This window comes from Phascolarctos cinereus, unplaced genomic scaffold (assembly GCF_003287225.1).
Source record: "Phascolarctos cinereus isolate Bilbo 61053 unplaced genomic scaffold, phaCin_HiC Scaffold_1;HRSCAF=81, whole genome shotgun sequence".
Classification (NCBI taxonomy): Eukaryota; Metazoa; Chordata; class Mammalia; order Diprotodontia; family Phascolarctidae; genus Phascolarctos; species Phascolarctos cinereus.
This window is the reverse complement of record NW_027555514.1, coordinates 245,272,335-245,290,792: the sequence shown is the minus strand read 5'-3', so window position 1 is coordinate 245,290,792 and position 18,458 is coordinate 245,272,335.

Below are 18,458 nucleotides of genomic sequence, written 5' to 3'. Positions count from 1 at the left end.
AGAAAACAAGATAGTAAACCTAATTGTCAGAGCCTACCAATACAAAGGCATTTAAGACCAGGACCAGGACCAGGACCAGGACCCAGTATAATGGAACTGAGTCAGCCCAAAACACATGGCCAATTTTCTAAATACATTTTTTGACAGGCACATTTGTGAGCTTAATTTTCCCAAATGTTGCCCTGCCAAGAAGATATTCCTAACTGGCTCATAATATTCTTTTCCTTCTTGGAAATTGATTTTTTTTTTCCATCAAGAGATGGAAAAGGGTAAACTGCTGAAAATGAATGGATCAGATACCATGCAACAAAGGAGGAAGGCAGGACAAAAGCAACCAGTATGCTGAACAGTGATTTAGGGTTCTCTGAACTGTTACCTTGAAACATTATAAGCCCTTTCATTTTCTTTGGTCTAAACAGAAACAAAATGAGCTCTCAACTACCCAGACCTGAACTAAGCCCTTATTTTCCCACTGGAAAGTACTATTAACTTTCTTGTGAGAAAAAAAGGTTATATAAGAGCAAAATAAATAGCAACTCTATTTAGAGGACCCAGAGAGTGCATACAATGAGCATGAAAATCAATGTGCACCCCTTTTGACAGCTGAAATTAGATGCCTCATAATGTTTTGCCAGCTTCGTAGAGCATTGTATATTTCCAAGGTATCCTGTCTGTCTTTGTATTCCTTTATCTTCCTTTGCCTTCGTCGTTAAAAATACAATTTTGCCCTTTTGCTAGCATTTCATGTGTCTTTGGACTTTCTTTTAAGAAGTAGCTACAAAGCATTGAATTGGTGGCTCAGGCATTGCTGACAGCAAATTAACCTGGCAGAGTATACATGTTGATGTGATTTAATCAAAGAATGCCACTGAGCCTGTTCCCTCTTGAGTTTAGCCTTCTTTTTCCTTTGTGGCACATGGCATCCAGACAGGAATGAGCAACAAGCTTGGAGAGATAGCTAGGAGAAAGGAGGGTCTTGTGAATTTCAGCATCCGTGACTCTCATAAAGCCAAGAACATGGATTTGATGGGTAGAAATGGGTTTTAAAATATAGAAGAGAGATGGGAAGTTGGGCAGCTGCCTCCACCTAGGCTTCCCAAAGAGGGACTATTGTCACACAGGCTCATAATTAGAAATGTACATATATTGGTGAAACTCAACCATTTCTAAAACAGAAAGACAAAGGAGTACTTTTTTAAATGAACCACGTGGAATTTTTAAGTGCTATATATGTGAATGCTCCAGCTGGATATTGGAAATGTGGAGGTGATAATAACAAAAAAAAATGTCCATTTTAGTTACTCTACTTATCATAGCTTAGTAAATGACATGAACAAGTAACTAATTATTGGAGTGTTACTAAATAAGACCTTGGTATGAAACAAACAAGAATTGGAAGTTTTATTGCAGTAATAAATAGAAACACTGGGTTGAGAGTCAGGATACCTGAGTTCTCAGTCTTTGTTGCTCCTTATGTAAACTTGGGCAAGTAACTTAACCTCTTCCCTAAGATTCTCCATCTACAAAATTAATGGAGTCAGACAAGATTACTTGTAATCATTTAGATATTCTGTGATTCTATTCTGTTCATTTTGAAGCCATAATATTGGCATAATTGAGGGGAAATATTAACTATCAGATCTAAAATACTCTGGCCTTGAGTTAACAATAAAGAACATTGTAGCTGAAAAAGAATGTGAGTTTTATTCATTTTGTAAACCTTCATAGTCATTCAATTTGTTTTCAATCATGTACATGAAATCATTGTTTTCAATCATGTGCAACTCTATGATCTCATTTGGGATTTTCTTGCCAAAGGTACTGGAAATGGTTTGCCATTTCCTTCTCCAGATCATTTTACAGATGAGGAAACTGAGGCAAACAGGGTTAAGTGATTTACCCAGGGTCACACAGCTAGTAATATCTGAGGTTAGATTGAAACTGAGGAAGATGAATCTTTGTGTCTCCAGATCCAGCACTCTACCTACCATACCAACTAGCTGCCAAAGACCTTCAAAGAGATCTAAATATGAAACAAAATAAACGAACAAAAAATTTGTTTGGAATTTAAAACATTTCTCAATCTACTTCCAAAACACTTTTTTGCTTTATTCCCCTCCATATAAATAGCAGTCAAACCAAACCAGCCTTTGTACTGTTTGTTAAACATTTTTCTCTACCAGCTACATCTGTCTATATTTTTGCATTGATTATCCTCCATGCCTTGAATATATTCCCTCCTTACTTAATCTTTCAGAATTCCTAATTTCCATGATAATTCACTTCAAGGTCTACCTTATCTATCCCTGAGGCCTCTCCTGACACTTCCAACTACTTTTTGTCTTCCTCTCAAAACCACATTTTATGTATTTTGTATTTTATGTATCTATATAATATTTAGAAGCTTAATGCCTCTCTTGTTGAGGTTACACCTCTGTTATTGCATAAGAAAGACTTGAGACTTTTGTACACAGTCCTGCTATTTACTGTAGAAGGTTATTTTAATGATAAAATGTTTGCACTTGGCCATATGGTAGTTAATAAATAGACTGCTTGCCAAGTCAGTGTCTCTCCAGAGGGTATTGTGCTGTTGTGAGATCCCGGCTGGTGTGCACACTTTTGAATATCCGCATTCCTTTCATTGACTTATGAAAGAGAATTGCTACTTCATATGATCATATTTTAATGCAGAAAGTGAAAATGGCCCCAAGTAAAAATGATCTCCAAATGGGCACGTTACCTGTAATATAGTCCAGATTCTGAGGGTCAGCTAATGGTGCTTGCTGACTACTACATGCCCTGGCCTTTGGCTTGAGATATATATATATATATATATATATATATATATATATATATATATATATAGATAGATAGATAGATAGATAGATAGATAGATAGATATAGATATATAGATATATAGATATATAGATATATAGATATATAGATATATAGATATATATATAGATATATATATAGATAGATATATAGATAGATATATATAGATATATATAGATATAGATATATAGATATATAGATAGATATATAGATATATATAGATAGATAGATATAGATATAGATATAGATATAGATATAGATATAGATATAGATATAGATATAGATATAGATATAGATATAGATATAGATATAGATATAGATATAGATATATATAATCTCTCTCTAGCCATCATATGACAACGGGAGCCAGAAACAGTATTTTCAGTAATTAATTACTGAGGATAACTAGAATGCCAAGGGAGGGCAGGTTATTTCTGCTTTTGTAAATATGCCAATTAATCAGAGGGCATTATCATATGTGAGGAATGGACATAACCTGGGCATCAAGCAAAACTCTAATGTAAGCAATCAAGTTAATTCTATGGAAACTTAAAGAATGTTTAATAAGCATAAGGAATGGCATAATTTGGCCGGTGCTTTTTTTTTTCACTTTCAGTATTTGGTGGAGTTGTGGTCACAGTATAATAAATAGAGAGGCGACCTTGGAATGTGGAAGACCTGGGATCAAGGCCTATATCTTGTACATATTGGCTATCTTATGCTGGACAAATCATTTAATATCTCCATGCATTCTCAAAAACTCTGTAAGAGTCTAAGTTTCCAAGAAGTTGCTGGCATACTTCAATAATAGGGAGTGCCTGTCAATTTCACTATATGTCCATTCCCTCTCCCTAACTTTGGTTAAGAAGGGGTCGATCATGACCAGCATGTAATAGCCATGCCAGGTTTTGCCTGTAGGCTTAAAAAATGGTGACTTGTGGCGAGCTACCCTTCATCTCCTTTTTAGCTCATATTTAATTTTTTTTCAATATCTACACTAATTAGGTTCTAAATTTCAATAGTCATATACAGAGCCCAGTATCAAGCTGATCTAACTACAGGATTTATTAAAGAATATACAGAACTTGTTTACGTTCTCAATCATACAAAGAGGTTACATGAAGACACGAACACAGCTGCTGTACTTTCAACAGCTGGGTCCTTTCTTTTTCTGCCTGGGGAAATGGAACTGCACATGTAACCACTCCCAGAAGGTGGACTGTTAAGACATAGCTCCACCAATGGCTGTCCCACAGATTATAGGGTCTGAGTAGATTTATGAGTTATATACAAGGAGTTTGAATCTCTTGGAAGAAAAAAAAAAGAACAAAAACAAAAACAAAATACAAGTAGGTCAGATGAAGCTAAAGACGGGTTGGTCAAATTTCTTTGGAATCAGATCTTTCACTTATTGGTATCCACCAATCAGTCTAGCTGATGGTGTTAGAATATCCTTTTTCCTCTGGCTAAAGGGTCCTGATCTAACACATCTGCATCATTCAGGCTCTGCTTCCCCCCGCCCCTGCCCTGTCCTCACCTTACTTGTTCCGTTATAGGATGTATCCCTTAATTCCTATTCCTTGTTCCAAATATTCTGGCTGGTTTTTTTTTTTGGGGGGGGAAGTCTGGAGATGGATGAAAGGGCTTATTAAAGACCCCTTTTACATTTTGTGGTTATTATATAATCTGTTGTTTTTAGATCTTTACTGTAATAAAACAGGGATGGCTGGGTTCTTGGGGGTAGCTAGATGTTACAGTGGATAGAACACTGGCATGGGAGTCAGGAAGACTTGAATTTAAATCTGTCCTCTGAGATTGAATAGCTGGGTGATCCTGAGTAAGTCACTTAACCTTTGTCTGCTTCATTTTCCTCATCTGTAAAACGGGGATCATAATATCACCTAACACCTAGAGTTGTGTAAATCAAATGAAATAAGTGTTTAGCACATTGCAGACACTTATTAAATGCTTATCCCCTTCCCTTGTACACTCCACTTTTAGAAGAAAGCCAAAAAGCAAGACAAATATATTGAAGATTAAAATTTTAAAAAAACCTCCTAGTTCCTAAGGACACCATATAGTCACTCACTGTCATTAACCCAATCCTTTTCCTCTAACTATGTTGCGGTGGAATAAGAATCAATACTTAGGATGTTGGACTTCAAAATTTTTAGTATATTTAATCAATCAATAATTAGTGAATGAACATTTATTAAGCACTTCCCTGAGCTCAAGGTACTGTGCTAAGGGCTGGAGATTAAGAGAAATTGAAATAGGTCTTGCCCTGGAGGAGCTTATATTCTTTCATACTTCATATCCACAAAACTCTCTTCTGAGATCTCAAGTTATGGAGGTGGTGATGAGTTCTTGAAAAGAAAAGAATAAAAGAGAAGAGAAAATAAAAAAGAAAAGAGAATGGGAGGGAAGGGAAGATGGAGGAGAGGGAGAGGGAGAGAGAAAGGAGAAGGAGAAGTGAAAGGGAAAGGGAAAGAAAGAAAGAAAAATACTATATTGATGCTTTTTTATTTTTTCACATTCGTCGTTTCTGAATAAACCACATTCTGTCCAGTGAACTTTCCCTAGTAATAAATAAAAATAATCAAGTAATGTCAACCCAAACTGACCATATACAGAACTAACACAATATGTAACAATGTTCTTACTTCCTATAGTCCCCTATCAAATGAAAGGAAGGAGAGTAGATTGTCTTTTCCTGAGGATGTTCACTTTCCCTTTCCCTTTTCCAGCTGATCCCTAAAGCTTGCCCCCGAAAAGGTTCAGTTTAGATGCTGCCCTGGATGGGTTTGGTTAAAAGCATTTCTTTATTTTTACTGTGGGGTCAAAAGTGATATAACAATGAATTTTCAAAAGCTATGCCAGTGTACCACAAGTTTCAGAGGGCCCACCAAGCTGGAAAAGGCTTTTTGAGCTTAGGCCCAGCAATAGACTTTTATCTTTTGCCTGAGGACCAACCTAATTAAATTCAGAGAATGTCCTCTCTAGAATGCTGGCCACCAGGCATTGACATTTTCTGGCATAACAAGACATAAAGACTCTCTGCTCTTCTGGCTAAGATGTCTGCTTGAATGGGAGGCAGACATTGCAGCTTTTACATATCTCCTCCAACAAAGCTTACAATTTACCAGACTGTATTATGATTAAGAAATACAATGAGAAACTGCAGCACATGACTTCTTACAGCCCAGTACTACACAAAAAGCCAACCCAGTCCAAGGGAATGGCAAAAGAGAGCAATAGCAAGGCTGTATTTGTCTGCAGACGAACAAGCCAAAGACTTCCTAGGGAGACCAGCAATAGGCCAGAGACACATAACCTGTAGGTGTTTTGTCTGGAGACAGAAAGGATAGATATTCTCCTTTTCCCATCCCAGTCCCCTGCCAAAGGCCCAGATAGTCAGAAACCCATAGTAGGGATTTTAGAAGTTACCAGGAATAACAGCTACCAGGGTTATGTGGTAGTGCTCAGATGGTGACAGGCCAAACACCTAGGAATGCAATTCTGAGGGTCTGAAGAGGGAAAATCAAGAGAGGGCAAAAGAAATAGCAAATAGATATTTATAAAAGGGAAGAACTTAGAATTTCTTTCAACTGGAATTTGTGAGAAGAGAATATAAACATGAGAAAGTGGTTGGGGGGAGCTTCAGGTGAACCTCAGTCTTATCTGAAATGGATGAAGGAAGTTTCTGCACATCTGGTTTAGAAATATATCAAACAATATAAAAGCAAGCAATCATATGGAGGAATTGCTTAACAGGAAAAATAATACTAGGATAAGAATCAGCCCAAGGAAAACAAACTTGCTGATCCTTAAGAGGAAATGAAAAGGAAGAAAGAAAAAGAACTAGAATCTAAAAGGTACCTGTTATTTTGCTAACTGGCTGAACAAATTGTGGCATGTGGATGTAATGCAATATTATTACATGATAAGAAATGATGAAAAAGATAATTTCACATGATACTGGGTAGTATGAATAGAGGCATAATAATTTATACAAGGAAAACAGAATTGTAAAGAAAAAAATTGATAGACTTAAGAACTTTAATCAATCAATCCAAATTCTGCCCCCTTCTCCCTCCCCACCCCACCCCATTGAGAAGGCAACAATTCAATTTGGGTTATACATATGTAGTCACGCAAAGCATTTCCATATTAGTGATGTTGTGAAAGAAAACAGACAAAACAAAAACTCAAGAAAAATAAAGTAAAAAAGAAAGTATGCTTTAATTTGTATTTAGACACCATCAGTTCTTTCTGTGAGGATGGATAGCATTTTTCATCATAAGTCCTTCAGAGATGTCTTAGATCACTGTATTGCTGAGAATTGCTAAGTCATTCACAGCTGATCATCTTCCAATATTGCTGTTACCTTGTACATGGTACATTTCACTTTATATCAGCTCATGTAAGTCTTTCCAGATTTTTCTGAGAGAATCCTGCTCATCATTTCTTATAGAACAGTAGTATTCCATCATAATCACATGGGAAGACGTTACTTGTAACTCATAAGAACTGTCTCATTCTTAAGACAGTTAGAAGGAGTACCATCTTCTCATGTAGAATGTCAGCAGTTCAACTGTATTAAGTCTTATGATTTTCCTTTACTGTTTTCATTTTTATGCTTCTCTTGAGTCTTGCATTTGAAAGTCAAAGTTTTATTCATCTCTGGTCTTTTCATCAAGAGTGCTTGAAAGTCCGCTATCTCAATGAATATCCATTTTTCCCCCCATGGATTATACTCAGTTTTCCTGTAATCGTAGCTCCTTTGCCCTTCAGAATATTATATTCCTAACCTTCTGAGCCTTTAACATAGAAGCTGCTAAATCTTGTGTTATCCTGACTGTGGCTCCACAATACTTGAATTGTTTCTTTCCGGCTGCTTACAATATTTTCTCCTTGACCTAGGAGCTTTGGAATTTGGCTATAATATTCCTGGGAGTTTTCATTTTGGGATCTCTTTTAGGAGGTGATGAGTGGATTCTTTCCATTTCTATTTTACCCTCTGTTTCTAGAATATCAAGGCAGTTTTCCTTGATAATTTATTGAAAGATGATGTCTAGGCTCTTTTTTTGATCATGGCTTTGAGGTAGTCCAGTAATTTTTAAATTATCTCACCTAGATCTATTTTCAAAGTCAGTTGTTTTTCCAATGAAATATTTCATAATCCTCTATTTTTTCCCATTCTTTGGGTTTTGTTTTATTGTTTCTTGAGTTCTCATATAGATATTAGCTTCCATTTGCTCAACTCTATTTTTTTAAGTAATTATTTTCTCTAGTGAGCTTTTGTGACTCCTTTTCCATTTGGCCAATTCTACTTTTTAGGGAATTTTTTTCTTCAGTGAATTTTTGTGCCTCTTTTTCCATTTGTCTAGTTCTGCTTTTTAAGGCATTCTTCCCCTCATTGGCTTTTTGTACCCCTTTTTACATTTGGCCTAGTCTGTTTTTTTTAAAGGCATTATCTTCAGTATTTTTTGTGTCTCCTTTACCAAGCTGTTGACTCATTTGTTCTATGATTTTCTTGCATAACTTTTATTCCTCTTCCCAATTTTTCCTCTTCTTCTATTACTTGATTTTCAAAATCTTTTTTGAGCTCTCCAAGGGCCTAAGACCAATTCATATTTTTCTCGGGAGGATTTGGATGTAGGAGCTTTGACTTTATTATATTCTAATGAACGTGTGCTTTGATATTCCTTGTCACCATCATAACTTTCTACTGTCAGAAATATTTTATTCATATTCCCAGTCTTTCTTGACTTTTAACTCTTTGTCAAAGTAGGGCTCTGCTTCCAGGGTGGAGGGCTCACTGTCCCAAGCTTTAGGGATTTTGTGCAGCTGTTTTCAGAGATACTTCTAGGGACCTGCAAGTTTTCAGTTCTTCAGAGGTGGTATGATGTGTTTACCCATGTGTTTACTGTCTAAGGGGAGATATGTTTACTACTCTCCTGGCCTGTGCTGTGGTCTGTGAGTGACCACAAGCACTCTTTTATGCCCTAGAACTGTGATGAGGGTAACTGCTCCCCTGTGGCTGCAAGCTCTGGTCTGCTAATGCTCCTCCTTACCCTGGACTGCCATCCAGGACTGTGACCTGGATTTTACTATGGCCAAAGCAACAGAGTCCTGCCTCAGTGCTAGCAAAGAGACCTCTGTAATCTCCTTCAGACCAGTTATTTGATCTCCTTAGCATCTGTGGACTGAGAGCTCCACTACTGATTCAGTGGCACCCAAGGCCTGCTCCTGGTTTGCATAGGCTGGGGCTGTGCTAGTGTCACCTGCACTGGACTGTGCTCCATTCTCACCCAGGTGTGACAGACCTTTCCTTCTGACCTTCTAAGCTGTCTTTGGCTGGAAAATCATTTCACCCCACCCTTTTGTGGTTTCTACTGCTCCAGGTATTATTTTATAACATTATTTAAAGGTGTTTGGAGGAGTTTGGGGGAGATCTTAGACAAGTAGCTAGCTTTTTGCCACCATCTTGGCTTCGCCCTCTTGAATTCATTTTTGTCATCTATTCTTTGTATGGAAATGCTCCTCTAGTGTCCTAAGTTTCATCCTCAAAAAGTAAGATAAATAAATATGTAAATGAGTAAACAACAAACAAACAGTTAAAATGATTCTGCTAAAGCACCAAAGGAAATATTTACACCAATGAAATCAGGTATTCTCGAAGTACTAAAATATCCTTCACTTGCTAATACATTAAAAGGGAACATAATGCTTCAGTACGATTTTTTAAAAAGTTGAGTGCTTTTTTTTTTGCATAACCTTCAATTAATCAGCAGTTTTAATTAAATCAGGACATCCCACTGAGCATTCAGTTATTAGTACTTCTTTTGCATCAAACTGAAAATATCTTTAAGGCATCCAGGCTTTAGATTAATAGGGTAATAATACTTGGTATTTATAGAGAACCTTTCATTAGAGTCATATAGTATGATAGAATTGTTTATGGATTTATTTATGGATGCATATAAACATGAAAATTCTTCATCAAATATGTATTAGATAGAAAGGTGTTAATTCTTTCTTTTTAGTTATGGAGCAAATAACATATCTTGGGTCACATCTGAAGGACCTGAAAACATGGAATAAGTTCTCATTTGCTGGGGCTGTAAAAATGCCCATCCGATTTCTCTTCCCACCCTTGAGCCTTGCCACTGTGAAGGCTCAGTCTAAAGCCTATGTTGAATGGCTATTGTTAAAAGCAGGCTTTGGGAGAGTAAAAGGGAACAAAGATTGCCTGATGTGACTGTAATGTTCACTCTGCAGAACGTCTTCCCCTTCCTCACAGTCTCAACCCCATCAATCATTGCTGTCCTTTGCTATTGACCTGGCTCAGATTCATAACTCTTAAATAGCCATATTTGTACCCATTGTTTATGGTCCTTCCTGTTAGCAGTTGAAGTTAGGTTTAACCCCTTCACATCTTTAAATCATTTTTAAAATGTTATATAGTGAGGGGGCATGCTATCATGGATGAATGAACCAAAGAATGAATGAATGAAAAAGCATTAAGTGTTGACTTGGTGCAAAGCACTGTGATAAACACTGGGGAGACAAATATGAAAGCACAGACAGTCTCTCACCTCAAACAGCTTACATTCCAATTAAGAAAACACACGCGTAGTGATTCAAGAGCTTATTTAGAGTAAGGAAGACCTAGGCTCAAATCTTGTTTTAGACAGTTATTGTAGAACTTGGGTAGGACAGTTGTCCTCCTGTGCATCAGGAGTGTTTGGGATTTCTGTATCATAGGTAGGTTGTAACCTGCATTCTTGGAGGGAATTCCCACAACGTAACATTGGAGTTTCTGTAAAACATTCCTGTGTTAATGATCTTGCCTTGTTAGTGGAATTATATTTTTGAACTGTTTTCAGATTGGCACTTTGCCACCAAGTATGATATCTTGAATGTAACCTTCATGGAGATAATGGGATGGATTTACTGACCTTTCAAGGTCTCCGTTTCTAGCCATCTGAACAAAATGAAGATGTGTCTGCATGATAAGAGCAAAACGCTTTAATCATAAGTTTCAACGTTACTTACATACATGATGATCATCATGAAGGTAATTATGATAAAGGCTACATGAACTGAAATAACAATGTGTAAACAAAGAAGTGTCAAACAAATTAATAGCTTGTCAATTAATAAATAAATTAATAGCTATATTATTACATAGCCTTGTTGAAGAAATTGAGGGGTTTTATAATAGCTATGCAATATGAGGTCATTGACACGAGATATTACAGGGAGCTCATCTTGAAGGAGCTCAGATTTATTGACTGACACAGATTTTAGAAGGAAACAATAGAAAGTATTGTAGCAGCGCAAACTGCAAAAATTTAGCACCAAACGAATACCTAGAGAGATATGATCAAGTAGCCAGAAGCTTGCTATTCATCATAAACTGATAGACAACAAGTCTGCATAGTACACATGCAAACTCCAAAATATTCTCATGAGTTAACCACAGAAACCGTACTGGAACTGGAGCTTCGTCGCAAATGAAATCATTGCCCGTATCTGCCAAAATATAACATCGACTTATAAAAATTCAGAACAGTGTTTTCTTTTTCAGTAGATAAAGCTACACTAAATACTCATAATGTCCAACTCTGAAAAGACAGACTGAAAATATGAACCTAGCAGGGGAAATCAAAATGATATGAGAGCAGAATGCAAAACATACCATTCTCATCTTCCTGTCTATAAGTGGACATGCCCCAAAGATGCTCTTAGTGAGCCTGGAGAATATAAGCTCACATCCCAACATTTGTATTTAATAAGCAAAACCCATCATTTTATTCACCTGTCTGATGACCATTAAACACAAAAAAACAGCAGCAACCCTTCTCAAGATCACTTTCTTAGAACTGGATCTCCCTTTATCTCCCAAGCAGAAATTGCAGTAGTCACTTATGGGCTCATCAATACTGAAGCTTTGACTTTTTCTATTTCTTATCCAGGGTTCTTCCCCTTCTTAGGCAGCCAATGTGCCTGTGGCTTAGAAAGGATCACCATACTGATGCCAGATTTAATGCAGATACTTCATCAACTTCAGCTTTGAGGTCCCAAACTCAAATGACCAAGGTCAACTTTCCCAGCAACAATTATTAGAGTTCTACACAACTGTGCTTTGATTCCAAGACATATTTCTATTTGACCTCTATCTAACATGGAAAGAATCATTGTCATCACCAAGTCACAGTGCAAACTGTTGACCAAAATCACCCAGAAATAAAGTTGATCCAGAAAAAAAGACATACACACACAGAGACACACAGACACGCAAAGTTATGATAATTGTCACCATACCAAATATATATAATCTTCAAGTTACATGCAAGAAAAATCCTTCAAATTATAGAGATCTAGGAGAGATCAAAAGCATGTGGAAATTAAATGAGGTGAATATAATTTTTGTTGTCCCATCTGCCATTGCAGTTAGACCAGGAGTCCTTTCAGTGAGTACAGAGAGGAAAAATTTACATTCTAATACTATTATTCAGCTAACAACAATAACAACAAAAACAACAGAAGAACAAAACATTTTTAATCCACCTGTACAGTAAACCATAGCATATTAAATATTAAAAAATCATAAGAGCATAGTCCATCAATCAGATCAGTGACAATAGGTCAGCAATCACATTAGTTGACTATATTAGTTTCCTGGGATATCACCATCTTAAATTTTGAACCTGAACCACTTGGGGACAGTTAGTTGCCCTATTGCTATCTCCTCAATTAGGTCATAATAATGTAGCAGCTTTCTATCCCTTTAGGTTTGTCTTTATTTTTTTTTCCTCTTCTCCCCATGACCTGGGTTGGGGAACCACATCTCAACCCTTGCTATTTTTGGTATTAAAATGACTTATGACAACTCCTTCTCCAAGCAGCAGGAACCTCAGTACAATGTCTTCTACATTTCCTGAGCCTGGCTTATCTCTATTATCTGTTCACTTGGTTCTTCTTCATCATTTGGTTGTGACCTAAGACCTCCAATTCTCATGAGGCTGTACATTTTCTCACTATAGAATGGCCTTGCCCACATGAGACCAGCAGGTATTATGGAACCAAATGTTCCAAGGAAGCTAGAAATCGAATCCACTCCCCTTCATTTTATAGATGATATAACTAAGCCCCATGGGTTTCAACTGTCTTACTTAAAGTCACACAAATAGTATCTAGCAGAGTTGGGTTTCATATTCAGTGCTCTTTTCCAGTCCACCTTGAGAACTTGCTTTGGGTTCTATTTTTTTCAACTTCGAAGATCATTCTCCTTGATAGAGGAAACAGAAACAAAACACAACCTGATTATTTCTACCTTCCCTCTGTATTTATCATATTCTTTCAATCCATTCTCAGTCATGGTCCTATCCCTTTTTTGGCCTTCCACTTACCCCAAACACATTTTGTAAAAGCATTTTTTTTCTGGTTGTTAATATTACCATTCACCCACAGTTCTTTGTAAGCTTTAGTGCTGCTGACACTGTTTTTAAGGGTCCATGCTGTTTCTTCTTTCACAACATGACAAATGTGGAAATATGCTTAATATGATTGTACATGTATAGCCTATATCAGATTGCATGCCATCTAGGGGAGGTTTGAAGGGGGAAGGGAGAAAAAAATTTGGAACTCAAAATCTTGTAAAAGTAAGTGTTGAAAATTATATTTGCATGTAATTGGAAAAATAAAATACCATTAAGTAGGAAAAAAATAAAGATCCATGTTATCTTTCGTATTTATGCTATTATCTCATGTTGCTTGTATGTTCTTCACATGCATCTTTTTTATTCTGTTAGTCTACAAATACCCTTTATATTACCATTGTTCTCTTTACACAGTTCCTTTTTCATCTTTAATGTTATAGTTTAAGTTTGTGCCATCAAGCTTCATTCTTGAGATTTCCAATTCCTCTTGGGCTAATCTTCCCTACAAACTTTTAGCCCAACATATTCTACATATACTTTCTCTGAAACCTTTGGCATATATTCTCCAGAAATCAAGATTTTTTTTCCCCTGTCCTGTCTTGCAAATTTTCAGATGTAATGGCTATTTCAGTACCAGGTTCCCATCATATCCATTTCAGAAACCAATTTCTCCTTGTTCAGAATTAGTTTAGTCCCCCTTGTTACTTCTTCCACTTTCTGAAACATGAAATTGTAAATCAGATATTAAGAATTTATTAGTAAAAGTAGTTTTGGGCAGAAAGAAGGAATGCCTTAGCCAATGTCCATGAAGATGAAATATTTTGCCATTACCGTATCATTCCCCTGAGCCATGTTGGTGTTCCATTCTCCATGCTCCTCATATCTTTCTTCCTTCTAAACATGTGGTTTAAATTATACAACTGCAGTTCTTGCTTCAATTCTCCATTATAATTTTCCAAATGCTTCCTTACTCAATTTCCTGCATTTACTTACATGATTTTATCTTTATAATATTATTTCACTTTCCCTTTTATCCATCATGTGTGTTTTGAATAAGCTTTACCCATTTGGAGCCATATCCTATTAATGAGTCCCATCCACCAAGTATCATTGATAAAGTCAAATTTAGTCCTTAATTTGACATCTCTATTTTTAATTCATATATATTCATGCTTTGTACATGGTATATCTGACCCTATGGAATTTATTTCTATGCTTTAGCTTGGTTGTGATCTTCTATCAAGGTTTCAGTCCTTCTACTGGTATTCTTCCTCTGTTATACTTTCTATTCTCTGTGAAGCAGTAGGCTTATTTGGACAGCTTTGTTGTTGTTTTTTCCCCCCATTGCATTTTTAATTTGAAATCATATTGATTTTATTTACATTGGACGTGTCTGAAACACTACCTGAACAATTGCTAAAGTGAATTGTGGAGACAATCATTGCTATAGGAATTCCTAGGAAGGAGAGATAATTCAACATCTTGTGGACTGAGAGCCCTGCGGTACTTTGCCCTGGTCATATCACAATTATAGTGTGATTTTTAGTATGGGTGCCATATTTTAAGAAGGTTGTTGACAAGATGAGGCAAGTCCAGAGCAGGGTCACTAGTATGACGAGAGAAGTGGTAAGACCTTAGGGTCAAGGGAAGAGTTAGAGGGAATTCTAAGTCTTCCAGGAGAGGAGAAGAGTTATTTTTTTTAAAAGAATAAGTCAGTCCCTGCTATATACATTCAAGATTCTGCTGCACTATTACTTCCAGAATAGACAGTACACTTCCTGTTACTTCTGTTCAAAGAGTATGCAACAACCCTAGTGAAACACAAATGAAAGGAATAAGAGAATTATCAGGCAAAGATGTTTTCCAACTGTAGCTACGGAATGCACTAAACAGGGAATCAGGACTTGAGTTCAAATCTAGCCCTAGGTACTTACTAGCTGTCACTAGTAAGTCACTTACTGAGCAAGTTATGTAATCGCTTTCCTACTCTATACAATAGGGATAATAACAGAACCTACCTTCAAAGGTTGTTGGAAAGATAAATGGAGATGATATTTGCAATGCATTTTTCGAACCTAAAAGTGCTGTATAAATGCTAGTTGCTATAAAGTATTGTTATTTAAGATTCATTATCATGCTCTACCTGAAGTTACTAGATTACCTGTCTTGCTTATGTCATCCTTTGATTTGGGAAATAACATATTCTGTCATATTTCCCTGATTCATAATAAATCTGCAGAGGGTCACAGTTTATTGAGCACCCACTCCCTGTAAAGAAAAGTACTAGGAGTTATGGGTGGTACCTCAAAGTAGTAAAACCACTGATCCAAACTTACAAAAAGCTTCAGCAAAAAAAGAAAGGCTTAGATTTTCATAATTCTGCTTATGTGACTTCTTACATTTGACCAATTGTCCTTTTTACTGTGCATAAAAACTTGGCAAGAGATACAAGTAAATGATGTCACAGGCCTTTAAAAATTATTTGATGGTAACAATACATAATAAAATTAGAATCCCCAGTCCAAGATAAGGCTTCTTATTATTTTTTTAAGATGGGTGTCCTACATACATTTTAAAACACATACCACTTATTGAAAGGCAACCTTATTAGGAAAGCAGTGAGGAAAATTAGTAACTATATGCTGTAAAAGCATGAAATATGTGTGATAATATAATTCTAAAAATAACCCAGTTCTATACATGATCCATTTTCAGGGAGAGAGAATCTTCTTGATTAAAACTACCACAGTTTATCAAGTCCTCATCTTCCCTGTCTTTCCACCACCTCCCCCTCCTTCCCAGTGAACAATGGTTAAAATGTCAGCGGATTTGCTGGACTTCTTGTCGAGACATTCTATTTCCCATTTGTAGGTTGTTCTATTTCCTGCAAAGCCATTACACCACAGCATGTGCGATGTTTTGATAAACAGATTTCAAAAACAACCCCCAAAAAACAATGCGCAACAATTCACTGGAAGAAGGGAGAAAGCAATTTCGAGAATCATTTTGTGATAGCTATAATCTCTCCTCTTTCTCCTATCGTCGGGCTTAGTGATCAATGAAAAAGTGTTTCACAGGGTTTTGGAAATTGATTGGCTTCATCACAGGAGAGGACTTCCTTGCTCTGTTCTAAGACCCCTGAGATCCATCATTGATATAGTCCTTCAGGCCCTCTTCCCTCTATTCCCTCACAAAAGTCTTTAAAAAATGATAATAACAAGAACCAAGAATGGGTATTTTTCCAAACACTAATCTTTTGGGAACTACATCGATAGGTATGCAAAAGAAAGGCTTGCAGGTGAAGCTGTCTGGTCATCCTAAGCCCCTTGTCCTAGGAAGAGGTGTGAGCAGAGGGATTGAGACCATGAAGATGATGGTAAATGGGTAGTAACAACAAATACTAATCTCTATGTACATGCTTATCCAGCTTACTGATAATTTGGGTATACTCAAAGCTGTCTGGCATTTGTAAAGGATACTTAGTATGCTGTGGAACAAAAGATTGTGATTCCTCTCTTCCCAGAGCCACTCAATTCTGTCTGGAATTATGGTAACACTGATCAAAGCTGGTGCTTTAATATGTAACCCTTAGTGCCTAACGTCATGCCTGGCACATAGCAGAGTATTTTGATAATGTGATGGAGAGCTTCTGCTGTGATATATGTAATCAGGACAAAAGAAACCTTAGTGGCTACATCATAGACTAGATCAGGACCTCAGCCTATTTTTTACTTTATAAACTGTAACTAAGTTCTATGTGAGCGCGAACTTTTTCTCTATCCCTTGAATCGAAACATGGTTTTACAATATGTAACTTAAATTACACTAGATTTATGTGCTAATATTCATCTAGCAGATTCATCCTCTTGGCGGTAAAGTCCATGTCAGTCAATCAGGCAATAAATATTCATTAAGTGCCTACTATGTGCCAAGCACCGTGCTTAGCAATGACGACACAAAGAAAGGCAAAAGATGGGCCCTGCCGTCAAGAAGCTCACAGTGTAATGAGGGAGACAACATGAAAACAGCTATGAATAAGCAAGCTATAGATGGAATGAATTAGAAATAATTGTGTCAGGAGGCTATCATTCATCCATTATTTTGTCCTTACATTCCTAACTCTAAGGATCAACGTCAAACATTGTCTATCTTATTCCTTGCAGACTGAGGGAAAGGACTGTCTTTTGCCTCTTTTTGTATTCCCAGAGCTTAACACACTGCCTGGAAGGTAGAAGGCACTTAATGAATGTTTATTGACTGACTTGCTTGTTGTTGGGGGGTTTTTTCTTAGTCATTTAAACCACAAAGGTTGTGGTTTTAAAAAAAGAAAGTGGGGGGCGGAGCCAAGATGGCAGAGTGAAAGCAGTGACTTGCTTAAGCTCTCCCCCAAACCCCTCCAAATACTCATAAAAAATAGCTCTAAACAAATTCTGAAGCAGCAGAACCCACAAAAAGACAGAGTGAAACAAATTTCCAGCCCAAGACGACCTGGATGATTGATTAGAAAGGTGTATCGCGCCGGGCTGGGAGCGCAGCGCAGCGTGAGCGCAGGACGCAGCAAACCTGGAGCAGGCCTCAGAGGACTGAATCACGGGCAGCTGTGGAGGTTTCCAGACTCCTCAACCCACTAATGCCAAAGACAACTTAGAAGGTCAGTGGGAAAAGTCTGTTTCTGTGGTGATGAGAAAGGAAGGCGGGGTCTCAGCTTCATTCCCCAAGAGCGCGGTCCTGGGTGGGGCGCAGCTCCTTCCTGAGCTTCTGGCCCACAGACTGAGGGGGAATCCAGTGGCTGATCAAAGAAGGATTGCAGGGATCTCTTTGCCAGTGCAGAGACAGGAACCTCTTGCTTTGCCCGTGTTTGGATTTGGGTCACAGTTCTGGGTGGTGGTGCTGGGGTGAGGAGGAATGCTGGCATGGTGGAGCTTGTAGTGGCTATGGAGAGGAACCCCTGCTCACAATTACAGGACAGAAAGGAATACTTGTGGTCACAGGCCAGGAAAGGAGTAAAACACCTCTCCTCTTATCATACCACCTTGCAAGAACTGAAAATTTACAAGTACCTACAAGTATCTCTGAAAACAGCTGTACAAACCCCTGAAGCTTGGGACAGTACATTCTCCACATTGGAAGCAGACTCTTACCTTAACAAGGAGTTTAAGACTCAAGTAATTG